The sequence below is a fragment of the Uranotaenia lowii genome, chromosome 3 (genome assembly GCF_029784155.1).
Source record: "Uranotaenia lowii strain MFRU-FL chromosome 3, ASM2978415v1, whole genome shotgun sequence".
NCBI lineage: Eukaryota > Metazoa > Arthropoda > Insecta > Diptera > Culicidae > Uranotaenia > Uranotaenia lowii.
The window spans coordinates 19,562,758-19,580,092 of record NC_073693.1 but is presented as its reverse complement, the minus strand read 5'-3'; the positions used below and the strand labels follow the sequence as shown (position 1 = coordinate 19,580,092).

The 17,335-nt window shown below is 29.8% G+C and overlaps 1 protein-coding gene across 2 annotated transcripts in view; it reads right to left on the bottom strand.

The window, feature by feature from the left end:
- The window catches only part of LOC129757643 (phosphatidylinositol 4-kinase beta), a 281,978-nt gene that overhangs the window by 36,329 nt on the left and 228,314 nt on the right, over positions 1–17,335 (bottom strand). The window contains exon 1 of one of the 2 annotated variants that reach the window (XM_055754917.1): positions 16,149–16,411. The exons of the other annotated variant lie outside the window; for it this stretch is intronic. The gene's annotated coding sequence lies outside the window, so the exon portion shown is untranslated. Of the gene's footprint in view, positions 1–16,148; positions 16,412–17,335 lie in introns of those variants that run through there. 2 annotated transcript variants of the gene reach the window in all.

Sequence of the window (17,335 nt, the reverse complement as noted above, 5' to 3'; positions counted from 1 at the left end):
GTGACACTTGAAAATTGCTCTCTACGGTGCGGTGACAGTTTCCAGCGCTCTTCTGAAGCAGAACATAAATAGCTGAACAAAGTTGCATTCCCCCAGTCTGGGATCAAAAGGGAAAATCGAAACACTTTTCGGTTTTTTCTGGAAGGTGTCAGTGACAGCAGCCAGCCACAGAAAATCGTTGTCATTGACACCCTCTGTCCTGAAAAGTGTATCAACCGATCAGCGGACGACCGCAAATGTTAGCGTTGAAGTTATATTTGTTTTCTGGTGAAATATGAGTACACACATTTTCGAGTCCCGATTTACCTCGTTAACCCTGCCTTCAAGTGTACTAAGAAGTTATATCCCTTAAGAGTGTACAAAAACAAAAGTAGACTTTCATTTATCGCTCCCCCGAGAAAGGGCTTCCTGGAGAAGAAATAGTTTAAATTTGTTGAAAGATGTATTTCAACGGAAAACTCATCGAATTTGACTTGTGTCTGACAACTGAATTGGTTGGAAAAATGCTATGACCAGACAACTAGACATAGTTTGAATATTCAAAGGGTTATTCAAAAAAAAAAAAAAGACAATAAAGTAAACACTTACGTTAAGTACTTCGTTAAGTTCGTATTCAAATATTCAATTCATTCGTCAGAGTTAATAATTTTTTATTCGATTGAGGCAGGCAATTGATAAAGATCAATCACACCAATTATTTTAGGAAAATTCCACATTGAATTGAACCATTACAACGAGCTCCAGACGATTCTGAAGTTCATTGAATACGACACGCTCCTCTTTTATGGACATATACTACATGCAAAAGAGACCAAAATCACCAAGAATCGCGAAAATGACTAAAATGTAAAAAATTATAAAAAGGACAGAAATGATAAAAAAGAGACAAAAAAAATATAATATAATTTGAGAAAGGGACAATACTAACAGAGAGGACAGATATGACAAATACGGGAAAACTGACAAAATGAGAAAGAAGAAAAAAATGATGAATACGAAAAATCGACAAAAATGACAAAACTGTCAAAAATAAAAATAATGATAAAAATATAAAAAATGACAAAAATAATAAAAAATGACAAAAATGACAACAATCTCAAAAATGACAATGACAAGTTGAAAAAACGAAAAAAAAACGACAAAAATGTCAGAATTAAGAATTGACAAAAATGAAAAAAAAAACAAAAACGACAAAATCGACTAAACTGACAAAAATGGCTAAAGAGAAAAAAATGACAAGAACGACAAAATAAAAAAAAATGGCAAAAATAATCCCAATGACAAAACTGACAAAGATGACAAAATAGCGAAATGACAAAAATAACATAAATGACAAAAATAACAAAAATGACGAAATTAACAAAAAATTAAAAAGGACAAAAATGACAAAAAAAAAACAAAAAGGACAAAATTGAAACAAATGTCAAAATTGAAAAAAAAATGACAAAAATGAAAAAAGGATAAAAATACCAAAAAATTCAAAATAAAACCAAATGATGAAAAAAAAAAAAACAAAAATAACAAAAAAAAATGATATAAATAACAAAAATGATAAAAATGACAAACTTGACCAAAATGACAAAAAAGACAAAATTTTATCAAAAAGCACCAATGATAAAACTGACATAAAAATAAAAATTACAAAAAGGGATAAAAATGAAAAAAAAAAAATGACAAAAATGACGAAAATAACAAAAATTATAAAAATACCAGAAACAACAAAAATGACAAAAAAGAAAAAAAAAATGACAAAAATTACAAAAAGATAAAAATGTCAGAAATTTCAAAAATGATGAAATTGACAAAAACAAAAAAAAACGAGAAAATAACAAAAAATACAATATAAAAATATGACGAAAATAACAAAAATGACCAAAAAGATAAAAAGAACAAAAATGAAAAAAAAAAATGTCTAACAAAACAAAAATAACAAAAATGACAAAAATGACAAAAACGATAAAAATCACAAAATGCTGAAAAGAGAAAAAGAACAATAATGACAAAAATCTAAAAATGATAAATACGACAAAAATGACAAAGTTTTTTAAAAAATTTAAAAAATCTTAAGAACGACAAAAATGACCAAAACGATAAATATGACAAAAACGACAAAAACACAAAAATTAAAAAAAAAACCAATAAGGATGACCAAAAAAATAACAAAAATGACAACATCGATCGAAATAACGATTATGTCTTAAATACCAAAAATGGCAAATATGACAAAAATGAAAAAAGCGACAAAAATTACAAAAACGACAAAAATGACAAAAATTACTAAATGACAAAAATGACAAAAATGTCTGAAAATGACAAAAATGACAAAAATGACAAAAATGACAAAAAATGACAAACATGACCAACACGATAAAAATGGCAAAAATTATAAAAAAAAACAAAAATGACTAAAATGACAAAAATGACAAAAATGACAAAAATGACAAAAATGACAAAATGACAAAAATGACAAAAATGACAAAAATGACAAAAATGACAAAAATGACAAAAAATGACATTTTGTCATTTTTGCCTTTTTTATCATTTTTGTCATTTTTGTTTTTCTTTAATTTTTGTCATTTTTATCATTTTTATCATTTTTGTCATTTTTGTCATTTTTGGCATTTTTGTCATTTTTGTCATTTTTGTCATTTTTGTCATTTTTGTCATTTTCGTAGATGACGGAAAGAATTAAAGAAACGTAAGCTATCAAAGAACGAAAGAACATAAGCCGTAAATATCATGAATTTTTCGAAAAAGATACAACGGCTCACCGGCAGGACTCGAACCTGCAATCTCCGCTTCAGTACAACGGCGCGTTAGCCAATTTTGGCTAATGCGCCGTTGTACTGAAGCGGAGATTGCTGGTTCGAGTCCTGCCGGTGAGCCGTTGTATCTTTTTCGAAAAATTCATGATATTTACGGCTTATGTTCTTTCGTTCTTTGATAGCTTACGTTTCTTTAATTCTTTCCGTCATCTACTAAAATGTGATTATTTTCAGGTACAAAGATGTACCAAACGATTTCATAACATCAGTATTGATGTCATTTTTGTCATTTTTGTCATTTTTGTCATTTCTGTCATTTCTGTCATTTTTGTCATTTTTGTCATTTTTGTCATTTTTGTCATTTTTATCATTTTTGTCATTTTTGTCATTTTTGTCATTTTTGTCATTTTTGTCATTTTTGTCATTTTTGTCATTTTTGTCATTTTTGTCATTTTTGTCATTTTTGTCATTTTTGTCATTTTTGTCATTTTTGTCATTTCTGTCATTTCTGTCATTTTTGTCATTTTTGTCATTTTTGTCATTTTTGTCATTTTTATCATTTTTGTCATTTTTGTCATTTTTGTCATTTTTGTCATTTTTGTCATTTTTGTCATTTTTGTCATTTTTGTCATTTTTGTCATTTTTGTCATTTTTGTCATTTTTGTCATTTTTGTCATTTTTGTCATTTTTGTCATTTTTGTCATTTTTGCCATTTTTGTCATTTTTGTCATTTTTGTCATTTTTGTCATTTTTGTCATTTTTGTCATTTTTGTCATTTTTGTCATTTTAGTAATTTTAGTAATTTTAGTCATTTTAGTTATTTTAGTCATTTTTGTCATTTCTGTCATTTTTGTCATTTTTGCCATTTTTGTCATTTTTGTCATTTTAATCGTTTTGGTCATTTTGACCATTTTTGTCATTTTTGTCATTTTTGACGTACATTGTCATTTTTGTCATCATTATCGTTTTGTCATTTTTGCCATTTTTGACGTTAATTGTCATTTTTGTCATTTTAGTCATTTTAGTCATTTCTGTCATTTCTGTGATTTTTGTAATTTTTGTAATTTTTGTCATTTCTGTCATTTTTGTCATTTTTGCCATTTTGTTCATTTTGGTCATTTAAGTCATTTTTGTCATTTTTGTCATTTTTGTCATTTTTGTCATTTTAATCGTTTTGGTAATTTTGGCAATTTATGTCATTTTTGTAATTTTTCTCATTTTTGCCAGTTTTGTCATTTTTGCCATTTTTGGCGTACATTGTCATTTTTGTCATTTTTGTCATATTTGTTATTTTAGTCATTTTTGTCATTTTTGCCGTTTTTGACGTACATTGTCATTTTTATCGTTTTTGTCATTGGCATTTTTGCCATTTTTGACGTACATTTTTTACAAAAATGGCAAAAATGACAAAAATGACAAAAAATGACAAAAATGACATTTTGTCATTTTTGCCTTTTTTGTCATTTTTGTCATTTTTGTTTTTCTTTTTTTGTCATTTTTATCATTTTTGTCATTTTTGTCATTTTTGTAATTTATGTCATTTCTGTCATTTTTGTCATTTTTGTCATTTTTGTCATTTTAATCGTTTTGGTCATTTTGGCCATTTTTGTCATTTTTTTCATTTTTGCCAGTTTTGTCATTTTTGCCATTTTTGACGTACATTGTCATTTTTGTCAATTTTGTCATTTTTGTCATTTCTGTCATTTTAGTCATTTTTGTCATTTTTGTCATTTCTGTCATTTTTGTCATTTTTGCCATTTTGTTCATTTTGGTCATTTTTGTCATTTTTGTCATTTTTGTCATTTTAATCGTTTTGGTCATTTTGGCAATTTATGTCATTTTTGTCATTTTTCTCATTTTTGCCAGTTTTGTTATTTTTGCCATTTTTGACGTACATTGTCATTTTTGTCATATTTGTTATTTTAGTCATTTTTGTCATTTTTGCCGTTTTTGACGTACATTGTCATTTTTATCGTTTTTGTCATTTTTGTCATTGGCATTTTTGCCATTTTTGACGTACATTGCCATTTTTGTCATTTTTATCGTTTTTCTCATTCTGGTCATTTTTGTCATTTTTGAATTTTTATGTCATTTTTTTCATTTTTGTTATACCAGCCATTTTCGTCATTTTTGTCAGTTTTGTCATTTTTGCCATTTTTGTCAGTTTTGTCATGTTTGTCATAATTATCCTTTTTGTCATTTGATTTATTTTAGTCATTTCTGTTATTTTTGTTATTTATGTCATTTTAGTGATTTTTGTATTTTTTGTCATTTTTTTTATTTATGTCATTTTTGTTGTTTTTGTCATTTTTGTTATTTTTGTCATTTTTGTCATTGTTGTCATTTTTGTCATTTTTGTCATTTTTGTAGTTTTTGTCAATTTTGTTTTTTTTTGTCATTTTTGTTATTTTTGTAATGTTTGTAATTTTTGTAATTTCTGTATTTTTTTTCATTTTAATCCTAATTGTCATTTTTGTCGTTTTTGTCATTTTGTCATTTTTATAATTTTTTTAATTTTTGACATTTTTGTCATTTTGTAATTTTTGTCCTAATTGTCATACTTGTCATTTTTGTCATTTTGGTCATTTTGTTCATTTTGGTCATTTTTATCATTTTTGTCATTTTTGACATTGTTGTCATTTTTGTTAGTTTTGTCATTTTTGTCATTTCTGTTATTTTTGTCATTTTTGTCATTTATGTCATCTTTGTCATTGTTGTCAGGTTTGTCATATTTGTTATTTTTTTCATTTTTGTCATTTTTGCGTCAGTTGAGGTTGACTTGAGATTAAAAGAGGGAATTCTAAATCGGACTACCTAATTAAATAAATCGAACGATAAGATTAACTTTTCGAGCCGGGGTTGATAAAAGTCACTCAAATCAATTTTATGTTGGTGTTATTAGCGTCGACAAATGTAGTCAGAGCGCTGAGTTTGATAGCAGATGATGGCTAAAAGCAACGTTTTTAGGAATCGCTAAAGAATCACAAAACATTAAAAAAGGGACAACAGAGTAAGATTTAGAAAATATTGCTTTTAATATGTTCTCAGTTCAAAAAAGAATAATTGGTACCTGGGTCACAACCTTCAAGTAATAATACGTTATTAAATCCGAAGGTTGTACATATCAATTCGGACAAATTCACCCATTTGTAATGATAGATTTAAGGGGTCATTTTTTTCAATCTACAAAACCCCATAATCGTTCGAAACTTGCCAATTGGTATGTACATGTTCAGGTGACCCCGACCTGACTCGCCAAAGTCAGGTCCCCCTGACGACGACGAAGCACACCTGCATCGAATCGAAACCGTGCAAATGCACCGTCACAATTTTTGTTTTTATTTTTCGTTCTTTCATTGGATTCCAGCCTCCAGCAGCAGCCGCCTGCCTGTCAGTTTCGATCGGGGCATCGCTGCTGTCATCAATATCATCAAGCCACTACAATAACAACAAACTCGCGTCAGTCAATCACACGGTTTTGAGCTCAATGGAATGACGGGGTGTCAATTTTTTTTATGTTTGTTACTGCTGCTCGGTCCTCTTGATTTCTCAACTTTGGTCGATGCCATTACCCTGCACCTTAATTGATCACCAATCGAATCAATTCGTTGACGGTTAGCCGAACGCTTGACCATATTGTTACGCAGATTTCATGACCACTTCATTGCTTAGGTAGGCAACTGTTTAGGCATCCAGAACCTCAGTTGGAATTTGGTGAGCACTATGCAACAGTTAAATTATGAATTTTGTTTTAGATTTAGTGAAAATGTAGAAAATGGAAAAGAAGGCAGAATAAAAAATATTGATAGTAATAAATGATTTCGATTTTGAACATATTTTAATTTGAATTGTGAGAGTAAAATTTATTTTATTAAAAGTAATTTTTTTCGGTCTTTCCAATTACAGAACACGTTCGAACTGAAAGTTAACTTTTTTTTCATGAAAATGGACTCCTCTCCTGTTTGTCGTTGACTAAATGTTTCATTTTACTTATTCTCAGGCTCATGAGGTCATTCACCGTACACGGATTTTGGCACCATGAAAGTATGTTGAATTATGCGAGAGGTGTGACAAGTTTTTAATAAACGAAATTAATTCAGAATGAAGAGCCACACGCTATGGTTATCAGATGTACTTAACATTTCCGTGATTTGGATACGTCAGTTCGAATATGCGAACTGTTGATGTGCGTGTGACTAGTTTTAAAATAATTTTATATTTTTGCTTTTAAAGTTAATTAAAAGAATAACTCGAGAGACATTCGACGCTGAATTATTTACAGTCGGTAAAAAAAATGGTCCGTACAACACTTATAGGTATCGAAACCGAAATATTTGTCAAAGGTACTTTTCCTATCAATAGTGGAACTAAAACTTTTTCATTTAGAGTGCAAAAGTTTTCTTTTAAGACCATTAATCACTTTATCAATAAACATACTGCATCTATGATATGTTGAATATACTACATCGAGTCCAAAAAATTAAGCCAAAAAATTGTTCGCAAACTGAAGTTTGAAGTGTCTTAATATATTAAACTTTCCCAAGAGCACAGCCCAAATTTCTGGGATGGTTTCGCAGTTCCGAACATTGTTGTCAAGTTGGAACAAATTTGAACAATTGACAAAAACGACAAAAATGACAGAAACGAAAAAAAATGACAAAATGACAAAAAAGAAAAATAACAAAAATGACAAAAATGACAGAAATGAAAAAAACCAACAGAAATGAAAAAACGACAAAAATGACAAAAAAGTCAAAAACGAAAAAAAATTATGAGAATTACAAAAGTTAAAAAATGACAAAATAACAAAAACGAAAAAAGAATAAATTAGAAAAACATCTAAAATGAGAAAAACGAAAAAAATGACAACATGACAGAACAGAACAAAATGAAAAAAAAAATGACAAACATGACAAAAACGACAAAAATGAGCTATTTTGTCTCCATTTTGCATAAGAAAATTTAGCATTATTCATGGTTTGATTATATTAAAAACTGCAGCATCACATATCAATTCACCGTTACATCAATACACAATTCTGATTTCAGATTGAATCAAAGCAATCGAAAGATTCCCTTTAATTGAACCACGGTAAAAGAATAGTTCAGAACCGGTATTTCAATAGCAACTTACTATTTTCTTCACTGAGAGTTTTCAATTGATTTTCGACCCAATCGAAAACGCTCACTGAAGATGCTATCGAAATACCGGTATTTGAACTTTTCTTATACCGTGGATGAATTAAAGGTAATTTTCGATAGCTTTTATTCAGTAGAATTATTCAACCAAGTATTCTTTCAACACATATTAAAGTGATTTCGGATTGCTAATATTTTTATACGTCGAAAGGATACCAAAAGGTATTGCGATTTTTTGCTACAAAAACGGCTGAAAAATTTCACAGTTTATATAGCTCAGAATATTTGTAGCATTTCGATATTGTTTCTTTTTTTATAAGTTTACTTTTAAGATACCGCTTTTGTTTAAAAAAAAATAGAAGTTTTACCAATACAGAAGGTTAAAGTTGTTAGCGACTGCTGTTGACTCATCGGTCAAACAAAGCTTAGATCATACTTACAAATAGTGAATGACACGAATATTAACATACCTGGAACGAAAAATGAAAATAAAAATGGTTAAATTTGATAATAAAAAAAAAATTAAGATAATAAGGTAAATTTCTATTGAATTAATGTGAACAAATTCAAATAATATGCCATGGCATCTTTGATAGCAAAATAGAATTCCAGCAAACGTTTAAACCCACTTAAATTTACCACTAAATTTAAATTATGGATCGGTGGATCATAACTCCTTATTATAACAGCTAAAATTCAGGTATCACACAATCTTTCAGACTTCCGATTAAGTTTTTATACAGTTTAAACAATTACAACAGTATGGAAGAACATTTAATAATAGAATTTAATAGTCACGATGCGTTGTTATAAAAAAATATGACATTGAATGATATAAAAATATTTAAAAAAATATAGGACTAGGTATCATTTAATATGAAATGAGGCTGAGCGGACTAAACTCACAATTATAAAAAAAAAATTACGAGACAATGGCAAGAAATAAAAACGTCAAATTAAACAAAATTGTACAAAGATGACAAAAAGTCAAAGAGAAATGAAAAAAGGCAAAAAATAAGAAAAATTGGAAAAAACTCAAAAAAAAAAAATTGACAAAAAAAAACAAAATAATTAAAATTACAAAAATGACCGTCAATGAAAATAAAAATTGATTCCTGTATTCTGTGACAAAATTAAAATAACAAAACAATATTTAGCTAAGCCGCGATGCCATAAAATGCCATAAAAATGGTAAAACGACTATAATCGAAACAAAAAAAAAATCAATATTGACGAGTAAAGATGGATCAAAGTCGCAAATATGACAAATATAAAAAAGGGGAAAATAGCCATTAAAAACAAGAATGACAAAACCAGCGAAAATTGCAAACATGACCACTATGACAAAAAGGACAAAAATGACAAAATTAAAAGAAAACAGATGGTAAAAATAGTACAATTGACAAAAATCACCCACCAGATAAAAATAACAGAATTCGTTAATTCGAAAATTTCTGTAATTTTTCGTAATTTTTCATTTTATTTAAATTTTTTGAATTTTTTACATTTTTGTCATTTTGGTCTTTTTTGTCATTATTTGTGAAATTTTTTTTCAAATTTTTTGTTTTTTATGTCATTTTTGTAATTTTCGTCATTTTGATTATTTTTGTCATTTTTTGTCGTTTTGGTCGTTTTTGATTTTTTTAAAAAATTTTATTTTAGTCATCTTTGAATCCTTTTTGTGTATGCTATTTTTGTCATTTTTTAATATTTGTCATGTTTGTCTTTTTTTTGTGTCAATTTGTATAACAATTTAGTACCTTCATGAATAATTTTATTTATGGATAAACAAAATGTATTGTGAAATAGAAGAAACAGGCATATCAAATAAGAAAACATAATGATTTCCGCTCAAAAAAAACTAAATAGAAGGAAAACAATTAAATGGTCATTAGTCATTCCACCTACATTTCCGTCTCAAAAAACGGCACCGTCAGTAAAAGTACGGTTTGTTTATCTTTTCGATTTCGTTACGGTATCTTGTGTGTGCTTAGCATCGACCTCAGGTTGTCTTGAGTGGAATCCACCTTACTGCATACGTTAGGAGAGCCCATTATCTACATAACCTGAAACCAGTCTCTGCCGTCGTTGTCCCTGAATGGACAGCAGCATGACTAATACTTCCTATGTCCTTCCGTTTTTTTTTTCTTCCATGAACGTTCCATTATTTTCATCAGTCCAGCACAACCTGTTGTTGTTATTGTGGACGTTGTTTTTTTCCCCGGTAGATAAGCTAGGTAGGACTTTTGCGCCATCTTAGAGTCCATTAATCACCTCAGTTCAGAGCTCTCTTCAAAACGGATCCCATTCATTAGTCTAGGTGTGGAGCCACCGATTTCGGTCAGGTGTCAAAAAGGCCCCGGAAAGTTTTCTTCGACTGAACCCAAACGAATGACCTTGGTTGGTAAGTTTCGGGAGCCTAAACCTTACCTTACCGGATTATTTTTTTTTCTCGCTCGCTCGAGACGGTGATGAAAAAACATCCGCCAAGAAGTCAAGGTAAGACCAATTATTCCACACCACTGGAGCTAATGGTTCCTTCCTTTGCCGTCGAAATAGTAAGGGGGATCAGGAATATTCCTAGGCTAGACCGTTTGGAGAAAGCTAGGAAGTTTGCTGGCCGCCATCGAGAGGAATGGCGCCTCTGCAAAACGATGATTTGATGTAGTATACCCGGCACCTTTCTTCCCTATCGGGTGCGGTAAATAGTAGACATGCAATGGCGGCGCCTCCTCTTGGGAACATCGGCATTTATGGATCATTAGGATGCAGCACCGGACAAAATGCTGGTACAAAAATAGAGGGTGAAAAGTTTTTTTTAAATAAATTTCTTCAAAAAAAATGTCTCTCAAATTATCTAAAATCACATCATAAGGTGTTCACATTTGTCTGAGTACTTAATGAAAAATATAAGGAAATTAAAAACTTGTTACTTTTGGATTTAGGAATTTTAACGAACTTCCAAAGTTCAAAAAAGGCTATTTAGCTATGTGCGTTTTATATGCCTAAGGCTAAAAGATGCTTAATTCGGATGTTAAAGGGATCGATTTTCCTATTAATTTGACGTTTGAAGCTTTTGAAGGCCTACTTCAGAATCCTCTGTAGTCCATCATAGGAAAATTTCACAACAAGACGGGGATTGAGCAAACCTATCATTTTCAAACCAAATTTCGAAAAAAGGCGGGAAAATGCGAAAAATTTGTTTGTTTTTGTTTCGCGTCGGCAAACCAATGCCGATGTCGACGCCGGACCAGCCGTCTTCAGCCATGACTGGCGTCTCTACTTAATGGCGTTTTCATAACGTGCGCGGCAGCGATGTAGACATTCAGCTTCAGAAGGCTACCGGTTAATTGACGGTTTCACCGATGCTATTCGTATATACATACCTGTATGTATAGAGCTAAATCCAACTATGTATAGAGCTAAATACAACACACAAATAAACGGCCAAGAACGTTTTTCCTATAGTTTATTACCTACTACACAGGGCAGTTGTAGGCCAAGGATAAACCAAAACCATTTACCGGCGGATGTCCTCGTGATGGATGTTGTTTTCCTGGTACAAGGATTTTCCTACTTTTACCACCAATGATTGTGTTCCCACTACTGAGTGCAGGGCTATTATTATTTTTCATTATTTTCCGTAGGTGTAAATTGATAAACATCAATACGGACGTATGATCATCCGCAAGCTATTTGTGTTATAGAAGCTTTCGACTGTCATAATCTATATCTTCATCATTGCCATTATAGTAATTAAACGTTTTGAAACCTTTTGAAAAACATGTAATTTCCATTTGAAAGTTGTATCTCGGTAAAAATTAAAGGAGTGAAATGTTTTTTTTTCCATTTATGCGTGGTGGCTTAAAGCTCTCCCAAAAAAACCATAAGTTCATTTAAAAAAGATATCGCTTAGTTCTTCGGTTTCTCGAACAAGCATGAGATGTGGGACTTTTGTTATTCAAGCTGTTGTTTAATAAAAAATGAAAGGCAAGAACGAAAATTGTTCTTTCGGAATTTCAAATATTTCCGGAATCAGTTTATGACAAAAATGACAAAAATGACAAAAATATCAAAAATGACAAAAATCACAGAAATGACAAAAATGACAAAAATGACAAAACTGACAAAAATGACAAAACTGACAAAAATGACAAAAATGACAAAAATGACAAAACAGAAAAAAATGACAAAAATGACAAAAAAGACAAAAATGACAAAAATGAAAAAAAAAACTGACAAAAATGACAAAAATGATAAAAATGACAAAAATGACAAAAATGACAAAAAAGATAAAAATAAAAAAATGACAAAAATGACAAAAATGACAAAAATGGCAAATATGACAAAAATGTCAAAAACGACAAAAGTGACAAAAATGACAAAAAATGACAAAAAATGACCAAAAAGACAAAAATGAAAAAAAAAATGAAAAAATTGACAAAAATGATAAAAATGACAAAAATGACAAAAACGACAAAAATGACAAAATTGACAAAAATGACAAAAGTAAAAAAATGACAAAAATGACAAAATTGACAAAATTGACAAAAATTACAAAAATGACCAAAATGACAAAAATGACAAAAAATGAAAAACTGACAAAAGTGACAAAAATGACAAAAATGACAAAAGTGACAAAAGTGACAAAAATAACAAAAATGACAAAAAAGACAAAAATGACAAAAATGACAAAAAAGACAAAAATGATAAAAAATGAAAAAAAATGAAAAAAATGATAAAAATGACAAAAATGACAAAAACGATAAAAATGACAAAAATGACTAAATTGACAAAAATGACAAAAATGACAAAAATGACAAAAATGATAAAAATGACAAAAATGACAAAAATGACAAAAATGACCAAAATGACAAAAAATGACAGAAATGATCAAAATGACAAAAATGACAAAAAATGATAGAAATGACAAAACTGACAAAAATGACAAAAATGACAAAAATGACAAAAATGACAAAAATGACAAAAAAGACAAAAATGACAAAAATGACAAAAATGACAAAAATGACAAAAATGACAAAAATGACAAAAATGACAAAAATGACAAAAATGACAAAAATGACAAAAATGACAAAAATGACAAAAATGACAAAAATGACAAAAATGACAAAAATGACAAAAATGACAAAAATGACAAAAATGACAAAAATGACAAAAATGACAAAAATGACAAAAATGACAAAAATGACAAAAATGACAAAAATGACAAAAATGACAAAAATGACAAAAATGACAAAAATGACAAAAATGACAAAAATGACAAAAATGACAAAAGTGATAAAAGTGACAAAAGTGACAAAAGTGACAAAAATGACAAAAATGACAAAAATGACAAAAATGACAAAAATGACAAAAATGACAAAAATGACAAAAATGACAAAAATGACAAAAATGACAAAAATGACAAAAATGACAACAATGACAAAAATGACAAAAATGACAAAAATGACAAAAATGACAAAAATGACAAAAATGACATAAATGACAACAATGACCAAAAATGATATGACAAAAATTGTCATTCATGTTATTTTTGTCATTGAAATGACAATTTTGTCATTTTTGTCACTTTTGTCACTTTTGTCATTTTTGTCAATTTTATCATTTTTGTCATTTTTGTCATTTTTGTCATTTTTGTCATTTTTGTCATTTTTGTAATTTTTGGCATTTTTGTCATTTTTGTCATTTTTGTCATGTTTGTCATTTTTGTCACTTTTGTCATTTTTGTCATTTTTGTCATTTTTGTCATTTTTGTCATTTTTGTCATTTTTGTCATTTTTGTCATTTTTGTCATTTTTGTCATTTTTGTCATTTTTGTCATTTTTGTCATTTTTGTCATTTTTGTCATTTTTGTCATTTTTGTCATTTTTGTCATTTTTGTCATTTTTGTCATTTTTGTCATTTTTGTCATTTTTGTCATTTTTGTCATTTTTGTCATTTTTGTCATTTTTGTCATTTTTGTCATTTTTGTCACAAAAATGATTTTTGTCATTTTTGTCATTTTTGCCATTTTTGTCATTTTTGTCATTTTTGTCATTTTTGTCTTTTTTGACATTTTTGTCATTTTTGTCATTTTTGTTATTTTTGTCAATTTTGTCATTTTTGTCATTTTTGGTCATTTTTGTCATTTTTGTCATTTTTGTAATTTTTGTCATTTTTGTCAATTTGTCATTTTTGTCATTTTTTTTCATTTTTGTCATTTAAGTTGTTTTAGTTATTTTTTTTTATTTCTGTCATTTTTGTCATTTCTTTTTAATTTCGTTCATTTTTGTCATTTCTGTCATTTTTGTCATTTCTGTCATTTCCATCATTTTTGTCTTTTTTGTCTGTTCTTTTTTTTTTTTCTTTTTTTGATATTTTTGTCACTTTTTTCATTTTTTCCCTTTTTGTTTTTTTTCTTATTTGTTATTTTTATCATTTCAATCATTTTTGTCATTTGTGTTTTTTTTTTGGCATTTAAGTGATTTTAATCATTTTTGTCATTTAAGTTGTTTCAGTTATTTTTTTTTTCATTTCTGTCATTTTTATCATTTTTGTTATTTTTGTCTGTTCTTTTTTAATACAATCATTTTTGTCTTTTTGGTCTGTTCTTTTTTTATTTTTTATTTTTTTTGATATTTTTGTCACTGTTTTTAATTTTTTCCCTTTTTGTTTTTTTTGCTTATTTGTTATTTTTGTCAATTTTTTCATTTTTTGAATTTTTTTGTCATTTTTGTCATTTCACAAAATGACAAAAATGTCATATCATTTTTGTCATTTATGTCACTATTTTCATTTTTGTCATTTTTGTCACTATTGTCATTTTTGTTATTTTAGTCATATTAAAAAGTTTTGTTATTTTTGTCCTTTTATGATTTTAATCATTTTTGTCATTTTATTCATTTTCGTCAATTTAGTAATATGAGTCATTTTTATCATATTTTTCATTTGTTTTTCTTGTCATTTGTTTTTCAGTGATTTTTGTCATTTTTGTCACTTTAGTCATTTTTGTCATTTCAGCCATTTTTGCCATTTCTGCAATTTTTGTCATTTTTATCATTTTCATCATTTTTGTCAGTTTTTAACATTCGTTTTTATTTTTTATTTTTTGTAGTTGTTCCTATTTTGTCTCCTCGTCAGTTTCGTTTTTTCGTCATGTTTGCATGTTTTTTATATTTATTAGTTTTGTTTTGAGTTTTTCAAATTTTCCATTGGGTCTTATTTGTCGTTTCTGTTATTTTTGTAAAGTCTTGAAACTTTGTAGTTCGTAAGTTTTGTCAGTTGCGTGAATGTGTGTGAAATTTTTCAATGCAACTCATCATGATCATGATGTGTTAAGACTTGCATGTGTACCAAAGTTAATGTCAATTACTTGATAACTGCGCCAATTTGAGATTGAAACATTTGAACATTTATTTTGTCAGCTACTCAACAAGCTTTAAATGCAGATGAAGGGTCTTTAAATACAATAAGCCATTTCGATATGTCATTACTTGTTTGTGTTTGTGTGATTAAAAATCCTTTGAAAATTGTTCGATTTGAGTAATTTTTTACGTCGAATTTTGTATGAAAGCCATCTCTCTCTCTCTCAGGTAAGAGGGATTTAAAATTATGCTACGATCTCAGAAACCTTCAGGTACCAAGTTGATCTTCAATAAAACCACCCACTTTTATGTGAAGTCTGAACAATCAAATTTTGTCTTCCTTTAACTTTTAGATTAGAACTGGACCTGATTTTTTAAAGAAATTTTGTAGAACTACCAATATAGCCCCATTGCTGGCAACCAATTTTTTTAATCGTACAGCAGATGATGACTACCATGATGAGAAATTTGATGGATTTGATGGAAAAATTGAGAAGTTTAAGGTGTTCCCTAGGGCAGTCACTTAGGACCATTGGTCTTCATCATCACTCTAGATAAATTTAAAAAATAGTAGAAAATTGTAGACGGTTGAGAAACAATATGTAGAATGACTTGACTTTTCTCTAGTTCAACTCAAAAAATGAGGAATAAATTCGATTAAAATGTATTTTCTCAAAAGAAAATTAAACATCTACAACAGCAAACAGCTGGTGTGTTTAACAGGAGAACGTTTCTACTTTTTCGTATTTGCGCTTGGAAAACATCCAGCATCTTAATAGATTCATTTCGAGTCCGTTGTTGTTGTCGTGGCAGTTTTCCAAACTCAAAACAATCAGTGACGTCATAGGGGGGAACGCAAAAAAAAACTTAACTCACTCACCCGGTTCAAAAGCCGCTAACTATTGCCACCACCAGGCTGTATAATTGCTTCCCTGCTCGGTTGCTCGCCTCAAGCGTGCCTGGCTGAATTAAAGCGTCAATTTTGGCAGCTTTTACTTTTCTTGGTTTGCACGGCTCATGAATTCCACGCGACGATGCTCTGTGAGCTGAGCGCTCACTAGCGAGCTAATCTTGAAAGTAAAAACCACCACCCCAAATTGATATGTGAACTTGGCGTTTTGTGGCGTTTTTCGTTTTTCCTTCGAAAAATATTTCAATGCCTCGATACACTTAGCTGGTGGAGGCACAAACACGCCTCCTCTTTTTATTATTCGTTTGGTTTGAAGAAGGTGAAGAAGAATAATGAAAACCACTCGAAAATCTGCAATAATTGCGCACTAATTGGGAAATCCCATCGTTTCGCGGCCGTGTGTAACACCTTCGGTTTTCAGCAGCCGAAGGCAGGTGTATTTAAGTTTAGATCCAATGGCGGCATGGTAGTAGATTGTTAGCAAAACATCTCATAAACACGGCTTCCCCATGTACTAAAAGAATCAGCACGCAGATGTGTAGTACACTCTAAAGTTGGAGGTCGGATTTGGGGTTTATTTTTGGGGGTTCACGAACACATAAATGTAGATTGGAGTGGGAAAGTTCACACCGGATTGCGATTGTTTTGGTTTGTGTTTTCTGGGTGTACGGACATTCAAAACCATATGAAAGCCTATTGAGCTTCAAGTTTACTGTTTGCGATTTCTTCATCAATATTCGACGGTTTCAAAACAACACAACGCTAGCGAGGAGAGGCTCTGCTGCAAATCAAAACAATCAGCAGACCATAACGGGGAAAACGGCTAGAAACCCCCCTCGAAGAGCCTATACCTGAGCTCAAAGTATCGTAGCCTAAAGAGGCATGAAAAAAGTTTCACTTGTTCGCATTCGCTTTGTTCAAAGAAAAAAAAACACACACGCGTAACACTTTTATGGAGGATTAACAGCACAGCACCCAGTGTAGCTAATTCTGGGTAGATAACATCGGTAACGATACAATCCAGCTGATTTGAAGGTCGGACGATTCAACTTCTACCATATAGGAATCACAACAAGGACGTTAAGGCGATAGATGAAATCATTCGGGAACCAGATAGTTTCTTATCGACTTTGCTGTTGATGTACTACGCGTTACGA